Raw genomic sequence first — 25,340 nt, 5'->3', positions numbered from 1 at the left:
TTTCTTTTATATTTGTGATTGAAGGTTGGGAGTGGTTACTAGGGCTACATTGGAAATTCCATTATAATTAGCCCTAACCTTCTATCCCATTAGGTTAAGAGTATGTTTAGGTGCATTTAGTCCCTTAGTCACATTGCATAATTTTCCATGTCACCTTGCACTAGTCATTGAATTTGTTTGTTTGTTTTGTTTGTCTCTTAGCTTATTTTTATTTAAGTTTTACTTCTACTTGTTTTTTCTTTTTCTTTTAGTTATGTCTTGTCTTTCTTTTGACTTTGAATGAAAATTCTCTCACTTGGCTCAGAAGACAATGTGGAAAAACTTGAAAAGGAAAATTGTGACGGTGAACAATGCTTGGCTTATCTGTTATAGTCTTATCTATATTAGGTTTACATATATTTAAAGTCAATGATGTCTGAATGGAAAAATATGATCCATTTGATCAAACAACCTTTGGTCGGGTCATAAAGTCTGTATCTATTCTAGGATATTCATTCACTGACTCAATGTTGTAATTAAATGGCATTTTTCTTATTGTTCCAATTGAGTAGAAGAAGGTAAATGGGAAAATTAGTACCGAGTAAAACTAGTATCAGAGGTATTTATAGCCTTCTCTAAAGGAAAAAACTATTCTTCTCTCAATAAGTCATGATCCCTATTCTGCCCCAATGAAATAAATAAGTGTCCAAGCACAGTCCTATAAATAAAATAAATAAATGGTGAAAGAAGAGAAAGGCTTCCTGCGTAGGGAGGTGAATCAAGCAACTCCATCGGGGTACTGTCCAGGCTTAATAGAAATGAAGTAATTCTTATGTTCCTAAAGTGACTCCGTCGGGGTTTTTTCTAGAGCAACACCAGAGATGAAAAATAATACTCTGATTATATTAAAATCATAATTTATATTACCCTTCTCCTGAATCAAAACAATTGTGAGCTGCAATGATTTTTCAAAGTGTTTAGCAAAGAAAAGGAATAGAGGAAACTATATCCATAACCTGGTCAAATGGGGAAACCAAGGTAATCCATGTGATGAATCAATACTTCCTTAAAGGTTGAGGCTTTAAACTTAAGCATAAAACCTTAGCAGTGAAGTTGGAGTTTAGCCAGTGCGTCACCAAGTATTGACATTGTGATCAACATCCTCCAAAATATTTCCTACACGTCAATTTTGGAGCCTACTGGGGATCTAACGATCTATGCACCTCATTATCAATGAATGTTATGCTAAGTTTTTAAGTCTTCTTCTCGATTTTTGAGTGTCGAAGTCACATGCATACACATGTTTAATCTGTAACAAGTTCGTGAGCACAGTTTTTTACACAATATTGAACAGGCATATCATAGTCCATAAAGATAGTGTCTTTGTGATGTTCAACCTATGATGAAATTCAAAGTGCACTTTTATTTTATAGTCTCTCACTTTTGGTTGTGATTTTATTTGTATCTCTTTTTTGTACATTCTCTTTTGCAAGTGTCACTTTCATGTTTATGACTGTCACATTCCTTTTTCTTCACCTCAATAAGTGTTTCTTTCATGTTATCTTCACTCTGGCATGTGTCGCTTTCAATGTCATTCACATTTTGCAAGTGTCATCGCAAATGTTGTCTTTTGGCATGAAAATCATTGCACATTGCACAAATGTAGTTTTGGTTTGTTTCAAGGGGTAATCTTGGTGTCAATGACTTATTCTTGTCATATATACATGTATAACACTCATTCACAAAGGTTCAAGCATTGTTGTTGAAAATAGCAACAAGAAATGCTAAAAATAGAATTGCTAAAAATAGCACTGCTATAAATAGCAGATCAACCAGTGTTGATCTTAGCAACAATGGATGGAAAAATGGAAGTGCTAAAAATAGCATTCTATAAATAGCATTTCGGGATACCTTTCTATTTTAGTCAGTCCCTGAACTAAAATACTGAAGTAAAATTCGAATTTGATCTTAGCGGCAATTTGAAAATTAATTAATTAATTCATCTTGAGTTAATTAGTTAAGGAAAATCAAACTTGAAGTCTATGTGGGGGCATGCGACAATTTCTCCATTAATTGAGGAATTTATCCATCTGTTAAAGAGATAAGAGTGAGTTGTAATTTGAGTTGTAATTAGTTGACTTAGTTAACTGAGTCAAGTCCAGTTAGATTAATTCAAACAGTTTGTTGAATTAATGTAAGTTTAGTTAGTTAATCCCTGCATGCATGTAACTACTACACTTCAGATAACTGAGTATTCTCTCATAAATAACTCATGCATGTCAATTTAGATAGAGACCTAGTTGAGATCAGATGGAGGGGTAGTGTACTATCAGTTTCTAGAATATTTCATTGTGAATATTCCTTGCATGCAAATGGAATTCTTTCCTTGAGGATTGCACAGTTACTTCTTTCGGTTTAGTGAGTGTGATGAGGCCAATTCACACATGTGACATCACTGGACCCCAAGAAAATTGCGCAAGGAAATAGGAGGCTTGTAGGGCTTGAGGAGAACATATACAGTGTCTATTTAGTCTGTGAGCTGTATTGTTTGATTACAGAGAGCGTAGGATAGCTTGGGAGCTGATTCTTTTTGTAACTTGAACAAGATTTCGACTTGTATGATAATGGAGAGTTGGGGTTTTAGGCTGAGGCTTTCCCCAGGTTATTTCTTCTGTGTTATGTGTGGTTGATTTCTCATTCTCAGTTATATGTGTTCTCTCGATCTTGCTCAATTCGATTAAACTTCCGCAAAGTGTTGTAGAAGTAAATCTTGTATTGTGTTCTAGTATATTGCATAATCTTTTGATCTAGATTGGGAATTTCTAGGGCTTGAGGAGGACATATACAGTGTCTATTCAGTCTGTGAGCTGTATTGTTTGATTGCAGAGAGCATAGGATAGCTTGATAGTTGATTCTTTTTGTAACTTGAACAAGATTTCGACTTGTATGATAATACAGAGTTGGGGTTTTAGGCTGAGGCTTTCCCCGGGTTATTTCTTCTGTGTTATGTGTGGTTGATTTCTCATTCTCAGTTATATGTGTTCTCTCGATCTTTCTCAATTCGATTAAACTTCCGCAAAGTGTTGTAGAAGTAGATCTTGTATTGTGTTCTAGTATATTACATAATTTGTTGATCTAGATTGGGAATTTCTACAATTGTCGCACAAGTGTCATCACCATTGTCACAAAGTGTACCTTTTGTGTCACACTTGGAGTAAGCCATCACAATGTCATCGCATTGAGTGAAGTATTTTTTTCATGTGTTCTAAGTGATAAATTCATCAGTATAATTTTTTCTAATTGTGTGATCTAATTCAAGTCTTGTCCTTTTTCACTTTGGCCTTATTGATCCCACACTTAGCCATACCTGCAAAAGTTCTGGCCCGAGCAACTTGGTCTCACTCAACCATCCTAAATTATGTACTATGTAGTCTCAGTCCTCAAGCTTCAACCTTAGATCTTGGAACTGAACAATGTGCGATCCTTAACTTCGGAGATTGCACACTACATAGTCTCAGTGCCCATCCCTGACCCATTCAACTTCAGAACTGCACAACCCTGACTCCTAGCCAGTCTCTTGCTAGACATTGAATAATATCGATCATTAAGTTACATCCCTGAATCCTTGAGTTGCAAAAATGTGCAATCCACTGATCAATATCCCTCTAGAACGATGCATTGTGTAGTCTCAAGGCTCAATACTACATCCTTGACCTCAAAAATTGTGCAGTCTTGTTACAAAAAAATATCGTCACCATGACTATTTGCAGTCAGTATGGGTCTATCATCACTTGTACTATCCTCCTAAGCAAGTCTCAGACCTCAGCTCTTCAAATCAAGCTTTGAAAATGAGAGAAAGACATTGAAAATCAACAAATCTCTGGTTCCGCACTTTCTCTCACTATTGCCTGCGGTCCCGTACCCCCTGTTCACAATACTTGCGGACCTGCCCGCTCTGTCCCTAAAGCAGTGGGTGTAACCCCTGTGAAAGTAAAAAAGGCGCAATTTTATTCTAAAAAACTCACTTTGGGTTAATTCTAGATGATTCTAGAAGGAATTTTGACGTGGATTGTTCGCTCTTAGGTGGTTCATGCATCCCAAAAGAGAAGGAGCTAATCCCTTGATGAGAGGAGCTATCCCTTTGAAGGAGGGCTTTATCCCTTTGAAGGAGGACCTAGTAACTTCCCTCCATTGCACTATACATTAAGGCATTCGGCTGGTTACTAAGGGGTTAGAAGCTCAACATTTTTGAGGGTAAATGCTGGTGGAATTGAGACTTCCTAGTTGAGCTTGAGAGGAGAGATCACATACCTTTTGGCTTCAATGGGAAGAGAGTGAAACTTGTCAAAGTAGAGGAGACTTCTTGTTGGACCCTGGGAGGAGCTTGTACAGCATCAAGGCACAGGTTGTAAAGTTCTTCTTTGATTTGAATTAATACAATCAGATTCATTTTTCTCAACAAATTGTCTTATGTCATTTGTTTCATGAATTCCTTGATCATCATGTTAAGTATGCTTTATTACATTGGTTTTTCAGGTGCTATTTAATTTGTTTGCTTGTTTGTGCTTGCAGATTCACTACAAGGGAGCTCATTTGGATCAAAGGAGCGAGGCTTCCACAAACTTGCATTGGACCCAAGGTAGGCCTAAAACACTTGTTTGCCTTTGTTTACAAATTGCATATTTAGAGAAAGATAGTTTTTGATTGGCTTGATTGTCACTAGATATCATTAGATACTAGGGAGGTCGATATTGTCTGCAAGAACGACTCATTCCGTGTGACAAAATGGTGACTCCACTGGGGACTTGATTTCTTGATTTGCTTTACTTTGACTTGAGAAACTGTGTTTTTGTTTTTGTTTTTGGCTTGTTGTGTGTGGAATTGGGTAGATTTAGTAGATCTTGGATTATTTTTTGTTTTTCATTCTTTTGGGAGAGGACCGCACCCTCTTCTTGTAACACAGTGCAGACCTGTCCGCACTTTTTCTTTACACATAGAGCGATACCGCACCTGCGTGGTCTGCGGACCGGCGGACCCTGTCAAAATTTTGGAAAACTTAAGATTTTCTCTTTTAGTCAGCTTAGCTTTTGTTTAGATGTTGTTATCCCCTGCCCAGACCTGCATGTGACTTGTCAGGAACTTTTCTTAGGTTAATTCCATTGGTGTTAGGGTTTTAGGTGAAATTCCTAGAAGTTTTGGTTGCCAGGCTTGATTTTCATTTTGGTCTTGTAGTAGCTCAAAGCTTAGAAGCCTTCGAAGCCTTGGATTACCTTGGATTTTACTGGCCTTCTTACGAGTCTGACCATTTGCAAAATCTACCTTTGTTGAGGAATCCATCTTGTGCTCCTCTTTGCGAAACTTCGAAAAGTCACTTGTGTTAAAATTTGGATTTCATTTTTAGAAAAGAAAACAAAAATTGGTTGTTTTTTGACTGATTTGTGATTTTGGAAAAATTAGTCCTTAGTTCGCTTATAGCTAAGTAAAACATCCTTGAAAAGACATCTTATAAGCTTTTACTTCAAATAGTTTTTTTATAGTTTATAGATCTCAAGATTAGATTTTTCATAGTTTTGACTGTTTTATAAAAAATAAAAAATACCTTTTGGAAAAAAATTGTTTTTGTAGTATTCGATTGTTTGAAAGAAAAGGGAAATTTTTGTGAAAATAACTAGTTGTCTCATTTTGAGTGCATTGGAAAAGACAAAATCTCTTCTTTTAATTTGTTGGTTAAGAAAGATTTGTGTTTACAAGCATTTGCATTCTCAAACTCTTTCCTAGCTAGAAATTCATTGAAGGGAAAAGATTGCTTAATCATCTTAAGTGCATTTTTTAGTGATTTCGAGTCGAGTCTTCACACCACGAGTTTCATCTCCGCACCTCTTGACTTAAACAAAAACCAATAAAAATAACGCTTAAAGTAAAATCTATCTAGTAATATTTTTATTTCTAGGGCTCTATTACACCAACATAGCTTAGGCTAGTGTCTTGGAGTAGGGAGTAATTAACTCTCCAAGACATTAAAACAAACAAGTAGTTGTATCTTGCGGAAGGAGAAAAATCCAATTGTTGCATCTATGCTCTAGGAAAGCTCCTCTTAAAGGAGAAGCACGAGATCGTGTTCGAACCAGTGTGGGAATCAATCCTTCCTCATTGGGAACGACGCCATATTTTCACGTATTAAAAACGGTAAACCTCGGATTAACCATTGTCGAGGAGCCTGGGATCACTTGTTGGTAAACCTTGGATTATGTCAAGGAGCCTTCAAGGGGATTGAGCTTGTTACTCTGCCCTTGCGTGCATATCGGATCGTAGACTGTTCCCCCATGTATATTTGTTTCCGTTGGTAACCATAGTGACCATATTCTATAGGATTCTTCCTAAGGTGACAGTGGTGGGAAGATCCCACTGTACCTGGAGTAGACGTTGGCTAGACTCACTTGGATTTTCTGGGGGTTCTCTTCACTCGAGACAGTTTAGTGGAGGAACTTGTGCTAGTCTATTCATTAAGCAGGTTGCCGGGGTAACTGTTCCAACCACCATTTCTGTATTGAACTCTGCGATGTTGGATTTCATCACCAACAAGTGTTTTCAGTATGGAAAGTTATTGTTTGTGTGTGGTTTGATCTCCTAGATTCTTTAGGCGTGTGATTCAAATTTGTTTGGTTCTTTAGAGGCTTTAGGTGGTTTTCATTGAAATTTTACTTTGTTTGCATGTGAAGTAGTTAAAATATTTAATCGTGGCTGAATTACCGAGGAAGTCTCGTAGACTTCAGGGCCAACCTCCTGAGTTTTCATCGAGCCGGCCTGAAGGGTTGAGAGCCCTCGTCACTCCTAGAGACAGTAGAGTTGGGTCACCTGAAGAAGGAGAGTCTTATTTGGTGGTACATCCTGATTTTCAAGCTTTAGTAGCAGATTATAATCCACAATCTGTGTCTGTTTCCTAAATTACTAGTAAATTTTCATCTACTAGTGATATAGGTGAGGAACCTGAAATATCCAAACCTGAAAGTGAATTTGCTGCTACTCCAACATCGGGATCTAACTCTCCAACTTCTAGTGGTCCTGGTTCACCCAGTGTAGAAAGAACAATTACCCAAAATCTTCCTTCTGGACTTATAGCTATTGAAGAAATTTCTACCTCGAAAGAAGAAGTAGGCATCCCTATCCCTGAAAATCAACGTGTTATAGAGCTTATGGAGCATGAATCAATCTTTTACAGTCCACCTAGGAGCAGTGCTTGGTATCTTTCATTGACTAATTTTTTGGAAAACCCGGGACTAAGTTTTTCACCACCTCGTATTCTTTATCACCCAACACCTAGAGGTTACTATCCTCCATTAAATATGTCAAGACAGTCGTCCATGTTTTCTCAATCTCCAGAATCCATTTTGTACGGCGGTCCTTCTGTTCCCTCTGAGTATCAGTCACTTACTAGTACTTTTTCGGGAGCATCTCCTCAACCCATTGAACAAGGGTTATTAACTGGAAATAATGCTACTAAGCCATTGAGTGTAGAAGATATTCTCATGATGTCAGGTACTATTCCTAATCCTCAACCTCAAGGTGGCCAGTTACCGCCTAGGGGGTAGCCTCAAAATCCTCAATTATCACCTAGAGGGAAACCTCAAGGTACCCAATTTGCGCCTAGGGGGCAACCTCAAGGACAGTACATACCTATGGGACAGTACGTTCCTCAAGGTCAACCCTAGACTCAATATGTACCTCAAGGTCAACCCCAGTATCAATATGTTTCTCAAGGTCAACCCCAGTATCAGTACGTGCCTCAAGGTTATCAACCCCAAGGTCAGTACTCGAACCAAGGCTTCCAACCACCTTCCGGTCAATCATATGTTCAAGGAACTGGAAATGTACCTCTGAATTATCAACCCTACCCTCAACCTGGTTATGGTACTCAATATTCTCAACCTATTATGGGTCTGTACCCCAGAATGAACTTAGTGTGGGATCCATCTCAAACTCAACAGATCTTGCAACCGAATGTACAATTTTCATCTCAAACTGGACAACCCTTAGTTTCTGGTTCACCCCAGCAACCTGTCTAGTCAACTATTCCAACTTCTGTACCTTCTGTAGTTTCTCAGCCTGGGCCTAGTACACCTTGTACTCTGCCTCAAACGGCTGTTGCAACTACTGCAACATCTATTCAATCTACCCCACCTACTTCTGGAGTATCGACAGCTCTGGTTTCTATTGTTCCTATATCAACTCCTCACACATCTTTACCTCAATTTGGATCCACAATTCAAACTTCCGTTCAGATGCCTGTAGGACAACCTGGTTCAAGTACGGTTGTCACAAGTCAACCTCAATTTACTTATCAACTGTACAAGGGACAGTACCAATTCGGTCCAGTTGTGCAGCAGCCAGTCTATCAGTATCAACTGTACCCTGAGTATACGTATCAACAACCTCAACAACCCCAATATGGTCTGGTTAATCTTGGTTTTCCGGGAGGATGCAATATCCCAAATGCAATCCCAATTCCTAGTTATCCTAGATATCTTCCTCCTGGGGTTGGTCTCATGACCCAGAGTTTTAGGGACCCTAATCGTCAGTTACCATTTATCGCAACTTTGGACTTGCTTGACTTGTCGCGCCTAACGAATGATCCCATTAACTATCTTCCGTTTTGGCCGCCAATGCCGAATAAGTTGCCTAGTGATATTCCTAAGTTTGAAGGCAAATTAGGAGAGGATCCGTCGAACCATGTGATGACTTATCACCTCTGGTGTGCGTCTAATTCCATTTAAGATGATTCAACCCATTTAAGGCTTTTACAGTGCACTCTAATTGGTCTTGCGGCTAAGTGGTACATTGAGTTACCGCGAGCCACTTTTTATAACTTTGGTGAGTTAGCTACTTCATTTTTAATTCATTTTCAGTTGCCTGTCAAATATGACACTGGCACATAATTATTAATGTCATTAAAGCAGTCAACGTCCACCTACATTTCAGATCACATTCATGAATGGAGACGTCGATGACGTTTAGTGAAGGTTTTTATTCCGGATTAGATCTTAGCTGAATGGTTTGTAAAATATTTATTGCCAAAGATCACTGAGGATGTAGCTAAGGCCGGAGTCATTACTGAGGAGCAAGTAATTGCTCAAGCACAGTACCTTGACTTAGTTTATACACAGTTAGGTACGTTACACGAGAAAATCCCCGATCCTCCTAAGCAAAATCAAATCGTTGCAACTCCTTCAGCGTCTCATGCCGCTGATGGTATGATTGGTACGGTTAATACCAAAAGCAAGAAGAAGTCTTCCAGGAATTCTTCTCCTATCATAACCTTGCCAGATTCCCCGACAGGAGATTCTTCCGTGGAAATTTCCGCCGATATTCATGTTGTAGAGTCATCTACAGCCAAATCAAAATTCGGTGGTAAGAAGAAAGGGAAGAAGAAAAATAAAATAGATAAAAATTTGAAAGAGAAACCAGAAAAAGTGGAAACAAATGATGAGAAACGCAAACCTCGTTATCCTTATCTCATTTGTGACGAAGAGCATTTTACAAGAGACTGACCCCATCGTGTAGAGGTTGCGAAAATGGTCAAAGGTTCCCAAACGCCTGTTGTTTTGAAGGATCCTTTTCCAAGTCAAGACAGTAAGATGATAGGTTCTTCCTCAAATGCCAATGAAGAACCCATATTGATGATGTCCCATGTTAGGATTGCGACTCGATCGCATGATTATGGAAGTAAAAGTCCTGTTGATGGTAAAGAAGCAGAATCTTCTCATTCTAACCCATCAACCTCAGCTCCCAGTTCCGATCCACTACAGATCAAGAAACCTAACCCAGACTTAGTAATCAAACCGCCTGCCAAGGGTATACTTTGAAAGTCAGCTTTCAATCCACATGCGAGAGTGGCTCAGAACTATAACATTGTTGAAGATTTAGTTGTTTCACCTTCAGCAATGTCGGCTTTGGAAGTGCTGCAATCATGTCTAGCACATCGTAAATTATTATTGTCGGCTATAGGAGCTGTTGACATTCAGGACTCGAACCTTATAATTTTCGATCTAGAAAATAGTACATCGCGCTTACCTCATCAAATGGCTTTCTAGATCCCAGTGTTAGTCAAGAATAGACCTATTTATAGGACTGTGATTGATGAGGGAGCCTCAACATGTATTATGTCGATACAGTGTTGGAGATCGCTTGCTTCTCCTTCACTAAATCAATCCCCGACAATTCTAAAGCCCTTTGGTGGCCGTGGGTTTCATCCTTTTGGCATTCTACAGGATTTACCTATAGGGGTAGAAGGCAAAACTGTTAATCTAGATGTGGAGGTGGTTGATGCCCCTCTAGATTACAACCTTCTCTTGGGTCGTAGTTGGTCTTACGCTATGACAGTTGTCGTTTCATCACTCTTTCAGCTTATAAAGTTCCCTGATAATGGAAATATCGTAACTATAGACCAGCTGACTTACTTTTCATCCGACCCAGCCTCTTTTGAAAGTATTCAGCATGTCGGCAAAATGACTATCCCGTATAAGGATGTTGGAGTAGGACTAGTTAAAGATGCTGGTTTACTGGGAACTTTTCCTTTTCCTCCGATCAACACATCGTCTTCTACTACAACCATTCATATGATTTCATCAGACACCATTGTTTATGATGATCTTTGGATCGTACCTTCCTAATCTGAGATAGACTCATTTGGTGATGTTATGCCTTTGAGTCCATAAGAAATTGCGTATCAGGCCGTGCAGTCGTTTTCTGACCCATCTTCAACCAAAATTGACTTAATGAATGTGGTCCATGAGGAATCACTTTTCACATCAAACTCAGATTCAACAACGTTTTCCGAACTTGTTCACACTGATGAGAAAATTCGTGAAATCCTATGTGTCGATGATTTACCATGGGAAGATCTCCATCATAGATCTTTGTTTTTACCCGAGACTGATCGTTTTGAAAATGATTTTTCATGAATTTTTACGATTGAATATGTCAAGGAACCTTATAATCCAATAAAAAATCCTGATTCCGAGTTAAATTTGGGAAACATTTCTCGAACTATTATTATTGACATTTCGGTTAAGCCTGGAATTGTTGAAAACATTCATATAGGTGCCTCGTGTACGGGAGATGAAAATCAAATATATAAGGCCCTATTTCAAGAATTCCGTGACATCTTTACCTGGTCATATGAGGAAATGCCAGGAATTGACCCCGCAATTGTTGTTCATGAAATCAAAACTTACTCGGACGCTAAACCTGTCCGGCAACGTTTTCATCATATCCACCCGCAAAAAGCTGTTGCTATTAAAGCAGAAGTTGAAAAATTACTCAAAGTAGGTTTCATTTATCCTTTCCGTTAACGGATTGGGTATCGAATATTGTTCCTGTTAACAAAAGCAAGGGATAATAAGAATATGTATCGATTATAGGGACATTAATCGAGCCTGTCCAAAGGACAATTACCCAACTCCCTATATCGATCGAATCATTGATGATTGTGTCGGCAGCGAAATATTCTCCTTCATGGATGGTTTTTCGGATACAATCAAATCAATATTCTACCTGCCGATCAACGAAAAACGGCTTTCATTTATCCATGGGGGACATTTGCTTATTGCAAATTACCTCTTGGGCCCAAGAACGCCGGGGCAACTTTTCAAAGGGCCATGTCTTATGCGTTTCATGACATCAAGCACATTGTGCAACCCTACCTCGATGATTTTCTTGCTCATTCATTACTTCGAGCTGATCATCTCATCCATTTACGAGCAATCTTTATGAGGTGTAGGCATTATCGGATTAGGTTGAATCCACACAAGTGTGTTTTCTGTATAGAAACGGGTCGGTTACTGGGGTTTGTTGTTTCGAAGGCCAGCATTCACGTCGATCCCTCGAAGGTTGAAGCTATTGTCAAACTGCCTCCTCCTTCGAGTCTTCGCCAACTCCAAAGTTTGCAAGGGAAAGCAAACTTTTTACGTCGATTCATTCCTAACTACGCCAAGATTACAAAGGGTTTTACCTGGTTGTTGAAACAGAATACTCCATTCTTTTGGGATGAGGTAGCTGAGAAATGTTTTGATGCACTATAACATGCGTTGACCCATGCACTGTTATTGCATCCTCCCAACTACAACCAGGACTACTTCTTGTATCTCGCCGCCTCCCATTCCACCATTGGAATGGTGTTAGTTCAGGAAGATGAATTCGGTACTGAACATGTGATATATTACCTTAGTCGAACTTTAAATCCAACTGAGCTAAAATACTCACATGTGGAGAAATTGGCATTGGCAGCTGTTCAAGATGTCCAACGTTTTCGTCATTACATTTTACGACGTAAAACTACAGTAATTTATGATTACAACCCTATGACTATATTTTAACCAAGAAATTGCTAGGGGGAAAGTACTCCAAATGGATTGTAATCCTTCAGGAGTTCAACTTGGAATTTGAAAAGTCTAAGTCGAAGAAATCTTTAGTTTTTGTGGAGTTAATGTGTGGCTTCCCGCATGTTGACACGGAAACTATGGCGGAGGAGCCCATTGCGGACGAATCCTTGTTTCTAATCAGCACTTTAGATCCGTGGTATGGGGATATCATCATTTATCTCCAGACCCAATCCTTTCAGCCAGAAATATTAAGGTCAGAACGTCGGAAAATACGATTCCAGTCCCAACAATTCAGAATTATCGAAGATACTCTTTATCGTCGTGGGGCAGACTTTGTTTTTCAACGTTGTTTAAATCACGAGGAAGTTGAAAGAGTTCTAAATGACTGTCACTCTGGAGCGTGTGGTGGTCATATTTCTGGGTATGCCACAACCCAAAAGATATTGCACTCTGGCTACTACTGGCTGTCCTTGTTTAAAAATTGTATTAACGCTATCCGAAAATGCCACAACTGCCATATTTTTGATCGAAAGATGCGCGCTCCACCTGCTCCTATCCACCCTATAATTTCCGTTGGCCCGTTTGCAAAATGGGGTATCGATTTTATTACATGTAACCCTCACTCGGCCGGGGGGCATGCATATATCATCCTTGCGGTAGATTATTTTACCAAGTCGGCCGAGGCGATGCCTACATTTGAGGCAGACGGCAAAACAACTGCGATTTTCATGTTCAATCATATAATTGCTAGGTTTGGTGTTACAAAAGTGATTATCACTGATCATGGGCGTCATTTTCGAAATGTTATGATGACTGAACTTACAGGCCAGCTTGGCTTGCATCATGATAGTTCAACTCCTTATTATCCACAAGCTAACGATCTGGTTGAATCCATCAACAAAGTTCTAGTCATCATGATCTGACGAATCATTGTGATTCATCGGTCAAATTGGCATAACATGCTATTTTCAGCGCTTTGGGTGTATCGAACCTCAGTAAAAACATCAACAGGGTTCACTCCTTTCCAACTAGTTTATGGTCTGGAAGCTGTGTTACCCATTGAATGCGAAATCCCGTCATTGCAAATGGACATCGAGTTACTTTCGGCCACTTCCAAAGAGGAAAAATGTTTGTTATACTTGGCTCAGCTAGATGAGAATCGATGTGATGCTGCATTGGCGATCGAAACTCATGCAAAACGTATTAAAGCTCAGTATGATCGAAATGTGACCCCTCGAAATTTTTTGGAAGGAGACCTAGTCTTATTGTATGATCAAGCAAATGATAAATTAGGCGCTGGAAAATTCTTACCTATGTGGCATGGTCCCTATGTTGTCAAGCGAAAGCTAGCAAAAGGGGCCTATGAATTGGTAGACTTTGACGGGGACTCTTTAGGTAAACCCAAAAATGGTATTTATCTGAAGAGGTATTATGCTTAAAATGGGTGTGGAGATTTTTAGTTAGGTTAGATTTCTTTCTAGCTGGTGTGTTTAGTTTAAAAAGTGTGCTTAGCTTAGAGAGTGTTTTTCGTCATTATTCCTACTTATCTTGGTTTTACTCTTGATATTGCAGATGTCGATGCCTCTCCAAACATACATTCGTTATGCTAATGGTGCTTGTCGTAATACACGGAACATTTCTTCCACAACTTGGGTTATCTATTCGCCCTCTGATGAGTTGATATCTATGCATGGGGTAAGCCTCGGTCAAAAAACGAACAACATTGCTGAATATAGTGTAGTGATTGAGTTATTATCTGAATCTAGTTCATTCGGGATTTAGAGTTTGATAGTGAGGTTAGATTCTGAACTCGTTGTATTACAACTTAATAGAGTATACGCCATTATAAATCTAGTATTATTGAGATTATTTTTGAGAGTGCATCTCTTGGAACATGAATTTGATTATATTGAATATCAACATATTCCAAGATCTTTAAATACATTAGCAGATGCAATTGCTTCTCGAATGTTAAGTAGACATTTGCAATAATCATACATGTAAATTTAAAAACATTCCATAACATGTTCTACAAGATAAGTCGGTAATAGTGATATAGTATAATATAGGAGTGTGTCAAAATATACATCATCCTCGATCATAGGTTGAAAAACACCTTATGATCGGCAAAAATGATAAGTACAAAAAGCAAAAATGTCATATGTGTCTACAATAGGCGATCATCCTATCACTGGTGATGATCTCGATAAGAAACCATTGTACGGGCCACCTTAAAAAGGAATGTCCTAAAAGGTCCTGGGACCCCAATCACATAGCGCTGTAGTCGACGAGGAATGTCATCTATGCTGGTCTCTGGAATGTCTCCTGTCAAAGGCTCTAGATGACTCTCCAATTCGGCCAAGGTCTCTGTTGATTCGTCCTGTGGGGCTGGTGCCATTGTAGTTGCTTGTTTCCTCTCATAAGGCCGGAGAGCGGCTAGTCGTTGTGGACCCACATCTGCATTTGAAACTTTTTACTATCAATTTTGGGACGATATAAAAACAAAAAAAAATTAAAATAGGAAAATGTTGAAAATGATTTTACCTGAGTCATCCCATTGCTCTCCTAGTGGAAGAGCCATGTCTGGGTCACCGTGAAAATCTACCCTAGCGTAAGGAAAGTCTTGAATAGCAAAAACCTGGTTTTCCAACCAATGGAAATACTCAGGTTTGAATCAAACGAACTCTGTCCCCTCATCAGGATGATGGGCCATAACTGCAACCTATCGCATCAATTTGGGCTCTCGAGGAAGTCCAACTCCAACAGTGAGGTGCTGCGGGACCAACATTGGGACCCTTTCTAGACCAAAGCTCACAACTAAAGCACCATATCCAAAGGTCTTAAGTTGTTCGTTCTTGGCTCTGGTCCATTGGCCTTTTACATTAGCCAACACAGCATCACACCAGTTGAAGATGGTGCCTCAAAAGTAGTCAACTGCCATCCAAATCTGGGATCCAGTGGCTATATGTAGTGTGGCGCTCCCACAGAGCCTGGTAACAGTAAATGTGATCACCATGAGTTCAGGATGGGATATGGTTTTGATGTGTATTCCTTTGTCTCTAGTCTGGTTGTTATAGAACTCTAGTCGGAGGCTATCGACAAATTGGCCACCTGGCCTAGTCCCGAATAAAGTCAAGTCTTGACCTCTCTTAGGAAAACTAGTCAAAAAGTATATGTCTGTCAGCTCCATTTCAAGCTGGTGACCACCAATGAAGAAACACTGGTCCTGTATGCTCCACCTGTCTACCAACCACTGCAAGAAGTCCACCTGGGCCCTCATGCCAGGTATGGCCCAGAATTTGTACAAGCTGCATGCCTTCAATGCATCAATCGAAGGTTGGTGATTTAACGTGGCAAGATCTACATCCTCATGCTCCCATTCTCGCCAATCAAGCATGATGTATACTCTACATCCAACAAAAAGGCGAGTTAGAATGCAAAAAATTGAATTGTTTGGGTGAATTTTGAGAAATTTAGGGTTAAAAACCCTTGCTGCGGGGACCGCACCTCTCTGTTAGAGACAGTGCGTGGGTATACACCTTTCCTTAACGGCAGGTGTGGACCACTGACTTTTTCCCCATTGAGAAAAAGTCTGGGTCCGCAGGCTGCCTGTGTTATGCCCGCGGACCCCTGCGCGCGTGTTTCTAGCCTAAAAATCCTCTAAAAAATGAAATGAAACCCTTAAAAACAAATTGAAATGGATAAAATTGAAGAGTAGGATGATGTGGATTACCTGGAGGAGACGGCGCTCAACTCCGACGGACGGATTTTCTGCAATCTTCACGGGAAGATTCTGACCAAAATCTCTATTTTCTCACCCAAATCTCAAATGGTAAAAATGAATTGACGAAAGCCATTTTTATAAGTTTTTTGAATAAATTAATTGTTAATTTTTTTATGTTTCACTTTAGAAAGGTAAATTTTGCAGCATTTTTATCCATTTTAAACAGGTATGAGTAATGTTTGAGTTTTTGTTCAGGATAATGGATTTTTCAGGCAAAATCGGTCATTTTCAATGGAAAAAACATTAGAGTCACCTTTAAGCTCTTTTCTGACTCCTAAAACATGAAAAAATCACCGAGTTTTTCTTTTTAAACTCGTTAAAACAGAACTAAAAAGATAGTCCACTTACAGCTCTTTTTCTGAATGTAAAAAGCATGAAAAGATTGCCAGATTTTTGTCGTTTCAAATTCGATATTGGTTATAAAACGACGTGTCATTGATCGCTTTTTTACTTTTTCGGATCAGAGGCACTAATTACGAAAAGTACTCCTTGGTCATAATGATCAAGAGGTTCTCTCAGGTATTATTTTATACTTTTTCAGGCTTGGGAGACAAATTTATGAAAAAGGTCAACCATGGAGTCTTCCTAAGTTTTTTCAGACTCTCTAAAATTGAAAAACACCAAGTTTCTCCTATACTGGAGTCGTTAAAATTTAACAGTAAAGGACCTGTTCAATTAAAAATAGGAACGGACCACTCCTTCTTAGGGTTCGAATTTAAACTAAGTTGGACTCATCCGAAGGATGAGCTTATAATCAAGCAAATGTTATCCTCCTCAAGCTTGTCAAAAATAAAGAGGTACTTGCCAGAAATGGTGGGGGAAAAGAGAGAAAAATGAGCCTGTTTGTCATACTTTGTAACCACTCTTGAACACGAAACTTTTATTCACCTAGGTTGGGAAATCCTTTGCCTAACACTTGATCAAACCACATTGAAAGTCTTCAGCCGGTTTCTGGGTATTAACTTTGGGTCAATTGTCACCAAACCATCTGCCGTGTAGTTATGTGTTCAAGAGGTCAGTGCAAATAAGCCATTCATCTGCAAAATATCTGTCATCCATCTTGACCATCCTTGAGTCAGTCCTTGCAACTAAATTTCTTCAACTTGATCTATGATTTCATGTTGTGGGCTTGCCTACAACGGATCGCATTCTATCGACTTCAACTCATTATCTAGAAAGATGATCTAGAAATCATCAGTACCTCGGGATCTGCATGCCTCAATGGCAGGCTTCTCGCCTTCGACGATAGGTTGCATCATTGACCTTCGATCAAAGGACTCTGTGACATGTTCGACATCAACACATCTATTCAGATCTCATGGATTGTACTGAGTACTTTGAGAGCCATTGACATTATTGGTGGTTTCTCTCACACTTGTTAACAGTTTACATCATTGACTGGTAATCAAGTGGTTTCTACCATGTTCGACTTCAACACATTCTTTCACATGGATAGAATCGTATTGTTTCGGGAAGTAGAAATGAAGACCCTGGATCTAGTTTCCACGATCCAGGCTGCGAGGAATTTTGTATTCATTATACTGTGGAATATTCATAAATAGATGGTTGCGTCAATATTGTGTCTACATGTGTCTATACTTGTGATGTATTACAAGATCATTCCTATATTAGAGCAGTAGTTAGTTTTCTAGTCAGTTTTGATCTGAGTATGGGAATGCCTACCTCAGTGATGATATGATCTCATATATATATATATATATATATATTGCATTGAATGTTTTTACAAGTTCCAACCGGGATCTCGACAAGATGATCCTCAAAATGATAAAGTACTTCACTCTTCCTAAATGATAAATGAAATCCTCATCTACTACAGACTTTTCACTTTAGGGGGAAATCTGTTACACGAAAATACCGTCACCATGACTATTTGCAGTCAGTATGGGTCTATGATCACTTGTACTGTCCTCCTAAGCAAGTCTCAGACCTCAAGTCTTCAAGTCAAGCTTTGAAAATGAGAGAAAGACATTGAAAATCAACAAAGCTCTGGTTCCGCACTTTCTCTTACTGTTGCCTGCCATCCTGCACCCCCTGTTCACAATACCTGCGGACCTGCCCGCTCTGTCCCTAAAGGAGTGGGTGCGGACCCCTGTGAAAGTCAAAAAGGCGCAAGTTTATTCTAAAAAACTCACTTTGGGTTAATTCTAGATGATTCTAGAAGGAATTTTGACGTGGATTGTTCGCTCTTAGGTGGTTCATGCATCCCAAAAGAGAAGGAGTTAATCCCTTGATGAGAGGAGCTATCCCTTTGAAGGAGGGATTTATCCCTTTGAAGGAGGACCTAGTAACTTCCCTCCATTGCACTATAAATTAAGGCATTGGGCCAGTTGCTAAGGAGGTTAGAAGCTGAACATTTTTTAGGGTAAATGCTGGTGGAATTGAGACTTCCTAGTTGAGCTTTAGAGGAGAGACCGCATACCTTTTGGCTTCATTGGGAAGAGAGTGAAACTTGTCAAAGTAGAGGATACTTCTTGTTAGACCTTGGGAGGAGCTTGTACAACATCAAGGCACAGGTTGTAAAGTTCTTATTTGATTTGAATTAATACAATCAGATTCATTTTTCTCAACAAATTGTCTTATGTCATTTGTTTCATGACTTCCTTGATCATCATGTTAACTATGCTTTATTACATTGGTTTTTCAGGTGCTATTTAATTTGTTTGCTTGTTTGTGCTTGCAGATTCGCTACAAGGGAGCTCATTTGGATCAAAGGAGAAAGGCTTCCACAAACTTGCATTGGACCTAAGGTAGGCCTAAAACACTTGTTTGCCTTTGTTTATAAATTGCATATTTAGAGATAGATAGCTTTTGATTGGCTTGCTTGTCACTAGATATCATTAGATACTAGGGAGGTCGATCTTATCGGCAAGAACGACTCATTTCGTGTGACAAGTCTCTACCTTCAGTTAGTGTCTTCTATGCTCTACGTAATCTCAAGAAACAAGCCTCAACTTGAGCTCTTGAACCGTACAACTTCACAAGCCCTAGGCTTTTATCCCTCTAAAACTACGTAGTGGAAAACCTCAAGCTTCAAGCCTCCAGCCTAGCCCCTTGAGCGGGTATCTTAGACTATCACCCGTTTCCAACTCCATTAATGGTTTTCATGAAGCATGTTAGACTATGGATTTATTGGAATGATGTTATCTTGTCATGAGTAGATCTCAGTTGTAGGAATCATATCATGTTATGATAGCATGATGATGAAGGAAACGAAGAATGAGACCCTGCTAGAAGACACCTTTCTAGTCGCAAAGACAAAGCTAATCATTGAAGAGAAGATGAAGAGACACTATCTTCTGACAGAATATCAAATATCATGATCACATGAAGAATCCATATCAATCAGCCCCTTAGAGGATGAATACAAATAGCATGCAAGATCCATAATGAAGATACAAATAAAGAAGAAAAGGAGCAGCTTGGCAATGCCACATCATCATGAAGTTCCATGTCATCATTGTCGAGAGTCCTCCCAAGAGTCACATGCGTCATAATGTCTTGCCACATCATTTGTGGAAAGTAATTATATAATGTAAAATGGGTGGAAGACCAGGGTCCCACCATTAGATAACTTTTGAGGTCTAAAATGGGCCTCATAAGAAAAATGTATAACCAAAATAAAATTTATAAGAACCAATAGGATTCAAGATGATGATGTCAACCATGGGGAATGATTCATGATTTTTGGAGTAAAAGAATAAAATTATTAAAAAATAATAAAATAATAAGACTACTTTTTCAACTCGTATTTTCAACTTATCTCCCGAATTTTTTACTCAAATTTCGAGTGGGAGAACTCGGATAAAAAATTCAATTCCTCATCCAAGGAGTACAATTGTTCCATACTTTCGATGGACCCTGCTACACGAAAAATGAGAAATACATTAAAAAATTTGATTGCAATTGCATTTTTCATTTATTTCTTATTTTTCATGTAGTAGGGTCCACTGAAAATATGGAACAGGCATACCCCTTGGATGAGGAATCAAATTATTCATCCAACGAGTGTTTCCACTCGAAATTTGAGCAAACCCATTGGAAGATAAGTTGAAAATACGAGTTGAAAAAATAGGTATTTCTTTTTTCCTTCTAAAATTTGATGATGTAGTGTAATCTTATTTTATTTTTCCACTATTGTTTTATAATTTCCTTAGGAGGCCCATTTTAGACCTCAAAATTCCCCTAATGATTGAATATGAAGAGTTACTACTGATTTCTAAAGTCATGTAAGAATTCAAAGTCATTTTAGAAACTCAAGAGTCATGAGGGAGGTCAACAGTCACATGGGAGGTGAAGAGTCACCTCATTTATTATTAAAACAACGTCATAACTCAAGCAATGGGACTTTTTGGACATGAACTTTCACCTTGGCTTCTCTCGCATTGGCATAGGAGAGAATATCTTTCTTTGGAGAAGCAAGTGTTGCCTTAATGTTCCACTATTAGGGCTATTAAGGCATAAATGTACTTGTATATCTTGGAACTTCCACTTAATATATGAAGCTCGATGAGCCAAAAAATTCTCATGCATGTATCGTAAATATAGTAAGACTATTCTTTATATGTTTGTGGTATATGTTTTTCTCACATGTACTAAGGAAATTGAACTATTTCGATGGCTTTGGTACTTATCTTGTAGAAGGTGTGTTTTATTTAATTGTATGATTGTGGTATTCTTGTGAAATATTTTTCGGACTAAATCATGATCATTTTATCCTCTTTTGTGTCTCTTTTAGGGTAGTACTATTAATTTTCTTCTAGAGGCTCACTCTCTGTCCCCCTGTCGTGAAAGTGCTTTGTATACATCATAATTGTATGCCTCAAAGTGTCAACTTATTTGTTTGTTCCAAAGAATGTGTCTAATCTCTTGTGTTAAAAATTACAACCAACATGTAACACTCACCTCCCACATTTTCCCAAGTACCCGTCCACATGTGACGAGAAGTCGCTATGATGGGATTCAACCTCCTAGATAACCTTAAGGAAGTGGAATCGACAGAGACATATCACACAGTCCTTCCACATCAGCAACAAACTTTGAGGATCCATCCCAACCACTCAAGTTGTTAGAGCCTAGATTTACCTTAGGCTGAAAAGGTAGGATCTAGGGCCAACATCAAACCACGCTCAGCATGGTAGCTAGCCCTACTAGGTCAGGGGAGGGCTCTCTCCGGGTAAATCTTAGAAAATTATGATTGATGAGGGCTTGAGATGACTAAAATATCTACTGATCTTAGGCTACGTATAAGTGCAAGAGAGTTTGATTTGATAAAATGGAGTTTTGTTGGCTCAGATGGAAAGGTAGATTTTGGGTGTGGGGATTGAGGCTCAGTCCTACAGATATCTCAATGGGGAAAGGTAGGCAATTGTTTTTGGCACTTAAAATTGAATGAGATGGAAGGAATAGGCAGGTGAGGTGTTGAAGAGGGCAAGATAAATCATGGATCCTCCCTAAACAGCTGAAAACATCAAGAAACTAAAGCAAACTTCAAGTAGAGCACTGCACTTTCAATGGATTCTACTTACACTCTTGTTTGTTTAGTTCAGAAGGAACAAGATAGAGAATGGCATACATGACATATAAGAAAATTCACAATTACAAAGAAAAGCACTGTACCAAGACAAATTGTGACATGGATCCCAAAGAGTGCTGCAAACCCTGGTCTCAATTCCTTAGCCAAAATACTGATATGAATGTACAATGAAGCTCAAGGCTTTCTCAAAAGTCCAACCATGCTAATGACTGAAAAACAACATAATATAGAAAAAAATAGCTCATCCTTGCCTCTAGGGGTATCTCACACATGTTTAGGAGCTGTTTCAACTAATTCTAAACTGAGAACTAGAAATTAGGCAACAGAACAGCATGCCTCTAGAAACAAGGGAACTGATTCATTCAGTTTCAAACAACCTTTAAACTGATGAATCTACCTCTACAAGTGAAAATTTAACATATTTACATCACGATCCATCAATGTACATCAAATTACATCACAAATTTTCCATTAAGAAAGTGAAAAAGTCAAACTAGCCAAAGCTGGGCGAAAAACAGAGCAAAACTTGGTCAAACTGGCAATTTTTCCTCTATGCGTCACACCTGATTCTCTATGTGTAGCACCTGTTTGGACCCACTTTTGGAGGCCTTCCTAATGTCAAATTGAGCTCTAAGAGTGCTTGTTGGAAATTTCTTCCTGTCTAACTTCCAACCCAAGTGGAAGTTTTCAATTTGGCCTCTATTTGCCCCTCCAAAAGTCAGTTCTCCCAACACTGCTTCTTGTGTGTCAAAATAGGGGTAGTAAGGGCACTTTTGGAGTGTTTTTGACCTTTTTGGGGGCTCAAAACCTATCAAAATTTCTTGGGAATTGGTAGGAAAACATATTTTTTCATGAAAAATCCAAAAATTCTGAGTTTTTGTGCTTTGGAGGCTCCTAGCAAAAGTGAGCGCCACGTGGCGCGGCGCATAGAGCAGAAAACCATGTGTTAAAAATTTCTATGCATAACGCCTTTTTGCAGACAAGTTTTGAGGGCCTTCCCGGTGTCCAAATTTGGCGTGGGATAGTTCGTTGGAAATATTTTTGAGTCTAATTCCCAACCAAACTACAATTTTTCAATTTGGAGTTCATTTTCCCTATCAAAAATGAAATCTCCCAAGACAGGTCAAAATGTGCCAAATGAGGCTACCTCAAGGAAGAGTGTTTTTGCGGTAAACTTTTGATGGTCTTACTCAAATCCAAATTGATCTCATGATAGTTCATTGGAAATATATTTGTGTCTAGTTATCATTTGACTCATCAAGAAAGTCATTTGGCAAACCAAGCTAGGAGAAATATTGATTTTCCAAAAGTCACTTCAGAGGTGCATCAATTCTCCTGAGGTAACTGTATGTTTGACATTTCTCTAAAACCATGACACCTGTGTAAAAAGTGAAGGAGGATTTTTTTTCCCTGACCTATTTGGGATAAAAAACTCTCTCAATTTTCCAAAATTCATCTTTTCTTGCTCAGAAACATCATTGGAGTAAAACCTATCCCGATGTGTGGAACAAGGGGATTTGTAGAAATGAAGCGAAATGAAAGGGATAAGGGGCTCCTAAATTCTTGAGAAAATTTTTGGAAGTAGGGAGGGATGTTAGGAAGTAGGGGAAAGTGGAATTTCAAATATTGATTGAGGGGAAGGGGTCCAAAAGGGAAAAACAAAGGCCTAGCCTAGAAAATTGTCAAGTTGTAGCAAGAAACTAGGGTTTGTGCGAAAATGAGGAATTTGAGGGATATCAATGATGGGAAGTGTTTAATAAGGTGCATTAAGGATAGGGGAAGGTGTATGAAGATCAGAATACAAATTTTTCTGATGATTTGACCATCCAAGAGAAATTACCTTCAAAACCCTAGGAGAGGGAAATGAACCTTACCTAGGCACAACTGAAGCATGAACAAGGTGTAAAATGACCCATTGGAACCTGACATGATGATGAAAACCCTCTGAATGATGGTACACTCAACCAAATGGTGACATGAAGCTCTTGGGACAGCAATTAGGGTTTGGGAATTTTTAACTAGGGTTTGGGATAGTAGGACTTAGGGATATGGGGTTAGTGAATTTAGGGATATGGGGATTAGGGAATGAGTTGATGAAACTGGGAAATAAATGGAGGAGTCAAAGAGTAAGGGAGTGGTGGAGTGAACTTGGCAGCAAAAACATAAATACAAACCCTAGGCAATTGTTTTTGAGAAAAATTGCAAAGAGGTAGGGTTTGAGATTTTTCACACTAAGCCACCATAAATTTTAAGAAAAACTCTTTCACTAGCAAGGAAAAAGGCTTGACTTACTTGCACACCATAAGATTGAGTGATTTTGGAAATTTGAGAGAGTTTATAGGTGGAATCAGGCTTGCGGCTCTATGCGCAACGCCACAAACCCAACGCATTGTGCCCTTTATATATGTTGCGCCAGTGTATTTTTTACACTGTAGATGTCGGCCCAATGAGTCGCGCCTTCTCTATGCGCCGCGCCTCTCACCAATGTGTCGCACCTTTGGATTTGCACAGTTTTGCTTCAAACTTGCTTCCTTTCTCCAACACGACCTTCTCTTGCTTAATATGTCTTCTTTGAATGCAAATGAGCTCTTTGAACATGACCAATGAGTTATATACAAGAGATTTTAATTTTTCACTTATCAAAAACCCACTTTGTAATGTTTGCATTTGACTTGCTTTTCAAACTATGTTTTTGGGCAATTTGCTTTATTTTTGCCTGTGATGAATTGAATGCTTTGATTTTTTGTTCGCCTTGTAGGTGATGGAGCAGCTGAAGCTTGGCAAGGTGGCCAGGGTTGCCGCTGAAGTGACTTACATACAAGAGAACTAAAATTACATGAATTTATACAACAAAAACCTATAATACTATGCTTTTCTAAGCAAGTGATTATGAATTTATTGGTGCTGGAACCTCCTCATGTGTCTGCTGGTTGTTATTGGACATTTTGAAACCCTTTTTGATGAAATCCTAATGAAACCCTAGACCTAAATGACAATGAAACCCTAGAAAATACTTTTGCAATTTTTAAGACAAAAAGTGACAATACATGATATTAGTGAGTAAACATGAGCCAGAAGGTAAATGACATGAGGGAAATTGTAGGAGAAGCCACTACCGTCAGATGATCCATGCTCCTAATGGAATGCAGCTGACTGAGCGAGACAGCTAATATGCAATGCAACAAGAGAATTTGATCTCTGACAGAGGGATGAAGATACCAACACTAACACAAGTAACCAGCCTGGGAGACCAACTGAAGTTTTAGACCATTAAACCCCTGGACACTCCCTTGATATGGACCAGGGTGCATCTGGGAGGCTCCAGGCGCACCCAAAACATGGGTATATATGCGTCTGGGGACTTTTCTCATCAAACTTGTGCCTGTGACTCTGAGATTTGTGCCACTTTTTCAATACCAAAGCCTAGGACACCGCCCATAACTCAATGACACCTCCAGAAATGAATTTACACAACAAAATCATGATACATTTGCAAAAACCTTAACAAGGACTAGGTTGGACCACTACTAGTAATCACATGCATTTCGTAAAAATGTCACAAATATGTAATCTACATGTTTAAAAAACAGATCTGAGCATATAGGTCTCATACTTATCTAAAAATTGCAAAAAAGGATTACTTCCT

Source organism: Pinus tabuliformis, chromosome 1_2 (assembly GCF_031772625.1).
Source record: "Pinus tabuliformis cultivar Carrire ecotype Pingquan chromosome 1_2, CPIR1, whole genome shotgun sequence".
Classification (NCBI taxonomy): Eukaryota; Viridiplantae; Streptophyta; class Pinopsida; order Pinales; family Pinaceae; genus Pinus; species Pinus tabuliformis.
The sequence above is the reverse complement of the archived record's forward strand: the minus strand, read 5'-3'. Positions refer to the sequence as shown.